Raw genomic sequence first — 8,058 nt, 5'->3', positions numbered from 1 at the left:
ATATATATATATATCAATTATATAAATTATATATATATATATATATATATATATAATTTTATGCTTAAAATTCATATTTTCTACATAATAAAGACTTTAATTAAGTTTAATAAGGTGCCAGAAATAATTATTTCCTTTCCTAGGTGTAATTCTTTTTTACCTTTATGACAGCATATTTTTTTTAAAACATAGCGCTGCAAATATCAATGTCAAATCATTCAATTAAACCCACTGCTAAATTACATGCACATACACGCAATCTAATCCAATTAGCAAACGTTAGAACCAGATACCCTTTTCAGCTTTTTCTGCTGTATTTTCAATATCTAGATCAGTTCCTGTGTAATTTTTTATCCCAAATGGCGTCTACCGTACAACTCTTTCCGAATACTCCTAAAATACAGCACTATTTTATTTATTTAACACTCAACAATACTGGATTACTGAGTGATAGTACTGTAAATAATAACATAAATAGTACAACTTTATCAGAATCTTTACAATCTCAAAGTGATGCTGCGTATTGGATATGTTTATCAAATATCCTTCCTCCCTCATTTTAGCAGATAAAAAAGCAGGACATTCAATTTCAGATCAGTGTGTTATTATTTATGAACAAGAGGCCACCTCCGTCGCCATCGTCTGATGGATTTTCTGATTAAGTGCTTCAGGTGCAGATAAAATGATGTCTGTGTATCGGCTTGCAGCTTCATCTCTTCTCAGAGCATTTCTCATGGCAATATCTGATTCAGTTAGACCTCCAACCTCCAAACTGGAGTCACAATTTGCTTTGCTGACATTGATTCAACTTAATCCATAAAAAAAATTGCAATTTCTCACTACAGAACACTCCTTTTCTGCTAGTATCACTCAGCTAAAACTGCATCAACACATTTTGCATAACCAATTTCAGATTTCTGCTGAAATGCACAAACTTTTTAGCCATGGAAAATATATTTTTACACATTATGCTAATTTGCAGTATATTTACTTCACGCATATAGCTGATTTTCTCAAATGTAAACAATCCGTCCACCAATATGTTTGATTGTACATATACAGTATGGCTTATACAGAAAATGTGTAACTTTTTTTTTTTCATTAAGTCATTAAAACCGGGAGCCGTTATTAATATGCGAGGCATTGAAACCGCTTTTGAATGCATGCTCGCTTTTTACTTTTACTTTCGAGATTCTGATCACATGCACTCTGTGTATACTACGGAACGGCAGTACTTACCACCCATTTTACAAGATTAGATATTTGTCAGTGGTGCTCAGGATCTGCAAATCATTCGTCATCGTCCAATCAGTCATCTCTCCTTACTCTGTTTACGTGGTAAATGAAATTTTATGTACTGTAATGTAACAGGCAACCGCTAGCAAGCAGCTAAACATGTCCCTTTAGTGGCCCGTAGAACACGTTGTTCATTTTTCGCGCCTACGGATTCACTATCCGGGCACGTCCCTACTTCCCATAATAACAAAAGGTCAATAATTAATATAACAGTTTTCCAAACACTTGCCCTCGCTGAAAATGTGGCAGGACTATTTGTTTTTCCTCCTCCATTGCTGTTGCTGTTTTCTTCCGACAACATCATGTTATTATTATATTATCTAGAAAATTTATTTTTTAAATTTGTGAATTGATGCGAATCGCTAGAAGACTGAATCACGATTCATATGTGAATCGATTTTTCCCCCACCCTTATTGTAAAGTGTTTCCAAATTATTTCACTATGCAAAAAGAAAGTGCATGAGTCACATGAGAGATATGAAGCTTAAAAATCTGTTGCCAGAACAACTCATTATATAAAAATATTTGACCAAAGAATGCTGCGATTGACCGATCAAAATCAAGTATTCCATAGGGTCATGTAAGTAGAATTATACAGCTCTTCTAATTCTAAAGAATTAATAAAAATGTAAAAATGTTCGTCAAATGTCATTAATAAAAGTTTAAAGTAAAGCAGTGCTACCACAAATCGTTCTAGCTCCATCTCTGGCTCTGCAGCTGGGCGGGAGAAACTGACAGAAGATGAGAGGAAGAGGGAAGGAGAGACACTGGGGGGATTCTGAGCCAAAGCGAGGGTCTGCGTTTCGCCTGCCAATGTCTTTCCTGCTCAGGCTGAGAACACAGGGAAGATGTTGTGCTGGGTCACAGCTAGCGCTGTTCAGCCCCTCCTGTGAGCAAGATGCCTACGTGCAAGAGGGCCAAGACATTTGAAGGAGTCTATGAGCCTCTGTTTAGAACTCCAGGCCGATTTAGAGCTTATATGTTGTTCAAATGCTATTATTGCTCAGTTATTATTCCTCATACTTAAGATTGAAGGAACAGTTGACCCCAAAATGAAAATTCGCTGAAAATTTTCTCATCCTCAGGCCATCCATGATGTAGATGAGTTTCTTCATTGAATCAGATTTGGAGAAATTTTGCATTGCATCACTTGCTCACCAATGGATCCTCTGCAGTGAATGGGTGCCGTCAGAATGAGAGTCCAAACAGCTGATTAAAAACATCACAGTAATCCACACGACTCCAGATAACATCTTGTGAAAAGCTGTGATTGCAATAAACAAACTCATCAAGATGTTTTTAACTTTAAAAGTTTCTTCTGGCCATAATCAATTTTTAAATCAGCTGTTTGGACTCTCATTCTGATGGCACCCATTCACTGCAGAGGATCCACTGGTGAGCAAGTGATGAAATGCTCAATCTACATCTTGGATGGCCTGAGGGTGAATAAATGTTCATTTGTGCGTGAGCTATTCCATACGGTGACCAAGAAGTGCAAAACAAATCACAATTCTGAAAACAAAATAACAAATTACAAACGCAAATGCAAATCTAAAAAACAAAATAACAATTCAGAAAACACAACAACAATTCCGAAAACATTATAACAAGTCAAAAAACACAATGACAAATCCGAAAACAAAATAACAAGTCAGAAAACACAACGACAAATCAGACAAACCGGAAGAGGTAGGTATAGTTTGAGACAGCGCCATTGGTTTGAGAATAGATTACTTACCGCTGACTGGACGAGACATCTGTCAATCAAGTTATACAGGAAGAACAGCAGACTAGCGGTAGAAAGTTCGGAGATGGTATTAAAGTAGCTCAGTTTAAATGTATTGTATGAATTGCCCTTACTATGGAATAAAAAATATGCATACATTTACAACACTGTACTCTGTATTATATTACCTTTGAATCAGAATACAAAAAACTAGTTAACGCTTTTGCGAGGGTGTTTCTAATACAGCCTCTGGGAGTGACGTAAATTTGACATAGTTCTCTCTTCTGACTGCCGTTATCAGTATCTCTCTAATTTTTTTCTTCTTTTTATAAGTTGTGAAAATACTATTGTGGGTTTTTCTTTTGCTATTTGAGCAAATGGGAATGCAAAAAAAAAAAAACAGGCAGAGGTGTGTTAAATTAGGATTTTTTTATGTGGGGCGGAGAGAATTTAAAGGGGAGAATATAAATACAAAATATTAAGAGTTGAACAGTCTTTTTATTAGGAAAATTAAACAAATTAAGTTATATCCAACAGCATTAAGACACAGTTCAAAAGTAGAAAACGGCCTTATTGAACATGCAAATTGATTCTCTGCCAGTAGGAGGCGCTTTTGGAACGGTTTCCCTCGTAACAGCTGTACACAAAAGCTGCGCAGCTCTCATAAATGCTACTTTATCAGGCAGTATTTTGTTTTCAGATTTGTCATTGTGTTTTCTGACTTGGTATTTTGTTTTCAGATTTGTCGTTGTGTTTTTTAACTTGTTATAATGTTTTCGGAATTGTTGTTGTGTTTTCTGAATTGTTATTTTGTTTTTTAGACTTGCATTTGCGTTTGCAATTTGTTATTTTGTTTTCAGAATTGTGATTTGTTTTGCACTTCTCGGCCACCGTAATTCCATAATGATTAGCATCTAACTCAAAGTACTAAACATCTGATCTGTGCTGCAGACATCTTGATTTCTCAAATCATGCCATTTTAAGGTGTGGTTTGCTGTTCATTTTTAGCAGACTTCAATGATCTTTGTCTGGCAGACAATAAACCTTCCCAAAGATATTATAAACGTGTCATGTTGCTTGGCAACAAGGAAAAAAATAGCTGAGCATGTAAAAAGTCAACTTTAAACCAGAAGGTAACCTCTGCAATGTGCAATGAGTGGCACTGGTCAGATAGATTTTTAGCAAATGAAGTATAACTACTGAGTAAATGTCACATAAGGTCATTAATATACATGAGATGGCAAGATGGCAATTGTTATAATTGTTATAAAATATGGATTATGTATGCAGAAAGCATGTTTTTCCATATACAGTATCAGTTAAAAGCCTTTAAAAATAATTTTATTCAGCAAGGATGCATTAAATTGATCAAAAGCAACAGTACAGACTTTTTATTTTACAAAAGAAAAATGGTTTCTGATAAATGCTGTTTTCAACATTAATAAAAACATGTTTCTTGAGCAGCAAATCATCATATTAGAGTGATTTCTGAAGGATCATGCGACACTGAAGACTGGAGTAACGATGCTGAAAATTCAGCTTTGCTACACAGGAATAAATTACATTTTAAAATATAGTAAAATAGAAAACAATTATTTGAAATTGTAAAAATATTGAACAATATTTTGTTCAAATAAATGCAGCCTTGGTGAACATAAGAGACTTCCTTCATCAATCTTACCAACCTCAAACTTTTAAATGGTTGCGTATACTTTAATTTAAAACTGTGTATTGTGACAAAGAAAAAAAATTGCTAACAACATTATTACATAATACACTATCTTCCAGGCCAAAGCTCTAACAAGGAACAATACTTTTTGCAGTGTTTACAGCTCCTTGCTCTATACATGTCTATTTTAAGGTACGGATTGATTTCATACTTTCAAATACATTCCTTTATGCATTTAGCACCTAGAATATCCAGATAGTGTTCAGCTTAACAGAGGCTCACAAAATGATTTCCTTTCCTCAGCAGTGTGCTTTTAGACGCACTAGCGTTTTAGCAGCAGAGGCTTCTTTAGCACTCCAGTTACTAATCCTCAGGAGGAGACGAGAGCAGCCCGGCATCTGAGCTTTACAGCTGTTCGCCTTTCACCAGACGTGGAGAATCACCCACACAAATGATGCTCCCTAAAAACTTGCCACAAGTGCCACAAGAACAATCGCATGATTAAAGCTTATAACCAGTGTTGGGAAGGTTACTTTGGAAATGTAATAGGTTAGGAATTGTCCCGGTTCTCCCGATGGCCCGTCCGCGCCTGATTTCCACAGACACGCAGAACGTGCAGGATTCATATATTGTCTTTTCGCGGCTTCAGTATTCAAAATATACAAAATTTCGCAGCTTTGATTCAAGTGTACTGACCTACTTTTGATGTATTCGTCCGAAATGTGGCATATTCCGTCCGCGTTAGGCTATAGGAATTCCGTTTTTATGACTGGATTCTACGAACCAGTCTGTGTTTTCTGCATCGCGGAAATTATAGGGCCGTATGTCTCAGAGTAGTCAGTGTAATTTGGGGAAAAAATCAATTAAATCTGTATGTGGATGTGTGTAAATATTCAAATGTAACCCCCTTTGTAATCGTTAACATTTTCATAAGTAACTGTAATTTAATTACACATTTTTTCTTAGTAACTGTAACTGATTACAGTTACATTTATTTTGTAATGAAATTACGTAACGCCGTTACATGTAACTAGTTACTCCCCAACACTGCTTATAACTACATTTCAACATCAGAGCTGCTTTAGCGTTTACTGCATTATGAACGAGTTCAGTGGTTGTTTGATATATATTTCTACACTATTAATGCTTACATGAGCAATCATTGAAGTTAAACATCATTTGCATGACTTCTGAGTTCACAACAAAAACAAAAACACTGAAAAAAATTAAATAAAACACAGATGAGCCCAAATCTGCACATAAACTGGATTATTATTATTTCAGGATCTGCCTGACTTTAGTTTAACAAAGAACAAAATAAAGATAAAAATAAAACAACCATTTTGTTCCATTTCAATTGCTGAACACAAACGATGCATATATGACAGGCATTCTGAGAGAGAGAGCGAGAGAGAGAGAGAGAGAGAGAGAGAGAGAGAGTGCGATAGAACTTGTAATCAGCATAAACCATAAGTCTCACAGCTCATAAGCAAAACCTCTCATTAAAATCAAGAATATTTCATTTCGCTTCGAATGCAGCTCTTTGTTTCCTAAGAAATTATCAATGGGACATCATGAAGGCACGATCAAAATAACATACGACAAGTGGTATTTTGTGGAAGAAACACTGTGTGCTTTTGTGAGAAGGAACTGAGGAGATCTAAGAAAGAAGAAGTGATCACACATCGACGGATCGCGCGGGACTGAAACGTCTCTCGTCAACACCGCCACAACATGGAGTCTGTTTTTCCTCATAAAGCTACTATAGTTTCCCTGGCAGAACAAATCTCCAAAACTAATGTCCTAATATATATTATAGTGGGACATAAATATGAAACAAAAACTCTTGAATATCTTGAATTTTAGGCCATAACTGCATTTATGGAGTTGTTGCCCTGCAACTTATTTGTCAACAGTCAACTTTATGTAAGATGATGTACAGGTTTGGGGGCGGGGCCAGTGCATTACTTTGATAAAATATTTTAATTGCATTATTTTTTCATAACTAATTAATTAAGTTAACGCATTAAACTGACAGACCTAATATACACACACACACACACACATATATATATATATATATATATATAATGCATAAAAATTTATTTTTAATAAAATATCATCTATACATTTATTTGACAGAACATTTTTTATTAAATACAAAAATGAATTTTATAACCTTTTTTTTATAATTAAGGGAAATTGACAGTAAAATGTACATCTTTGTCATAAACTACTGAAGCTTCCTCTGTCAAACAAAAAACACATCCAGGTCAAATATTATAAATATATAATAATAAAAAAAATAAAACATTAGAAAATTTAAAATTTAAAAAATATATATTTTTATGTTTTGTTACTCATTTGCATTTAGTGAATATCTATAAAATATCCTTAAAGGAATAGTTCAACCCAAAATGAAAATGTTGTCATCATTTAATCATCCAAAGCTCTATACACTTTGTTCTTATGTTTAACACAAAAGAAGATATTTTGAAGAATTTCAAAGAACCAAACAGTTTTTGGTCCCCACTGACTTCCATAGTAGGGAAAGACATACTATGGAAGTCAATGGGGACCAGCAACTGTTTGATTACCAGCATTCTTCAAAATGTCTTCTTTTATGTTCAACATAAGAAAGAAAAAAAAAACTCATACAGATTTGGAACGACATTTGGGTGAACTATTCCCTTTACGTCACGATGCAGTGAAAGTAGCGACAGATATTTTCTTCCATACTGTGATGTGCCAATGGATTATCAAAAAGAATAAGAAGCAAAATGTAGGGCAGGTTGTTGCTTGAATGGATAAAGTATTTTTACCAGAAGATCAATTTATGACAGTCTGACAAAAAATGATAATAATTAAACAGATTGTTCACAGTAAGATGAACAACATGCATTAAGAAAACAGGAAGGGTGAATTTCCATATCATGCCGACTATAATGGTCTTAAAAATGAACTTAATTTTCTCTAATGAGAATCTAATTCCTTATTTACATTGTTTATCTTTGGCATAAAATTTCACACGGGCCTATTCTAGACAGTGCTAGCAACAATTAAAATTAGTGCTGTCAAACGATTAATCGCATCATATTGCTATATACGTTTATTTAAAAAATATATTAAATATAAAAAGAGCAGTCATAATCTTCAAAATGTCTTCCTTGAAACAAAAAAGATGCTATATATTAAATATGAAAATACATTATCTAAACTATTGTAATTATTATTATTATGTTTGAATTAAGTGAATTTGGGGGTAAAATATGCATATTTGACATAATTTACAGAAGCTTCCTCTGCAAAACATATGCTATATTTTGTTATATTAAAAAAAAAATGTCCAGGTCAAATTTCATACTAA

The 8,058-nt window shown here is 34.1% G+C and overlaps 1 protein-coding gene across 1 annotated transcript in view; it reads right to left on the bottom strand.

The window, feature by feature from the left end:
* epha8 (eph receptor A8) overlaps nucleotides 1-8,058 on the bottom strand; it is a 108,221-nt gene that overhangs the window by 93,677 nt on the left and 6,486 nt on the right. The gene's annotated exons all lie outside the window — the stretch shown is intronic.

The sequence above is a fragment of the Sinocyclocheilus anshuiensis genome, unplaced genomic scaffold (genome assembly GCF_001515605.1).
Source record: "Sinocyclocheilus anshuiensis isolate Anshui unplaced genomic scaffold, SAMN03320099.WGS_v1.1 scaffold623, whole genome shotgun sequence".
NCBI lineage: Eukaryota > Metazoa > Chordata > Actinopteri > Cypriniformes > Cyprinidae > Sinocyclocheilus > Sinocyclocheilus anshuiensis.
This window is presented reverse-complemented; position numbering and strand designations above follow the sequence as displayed.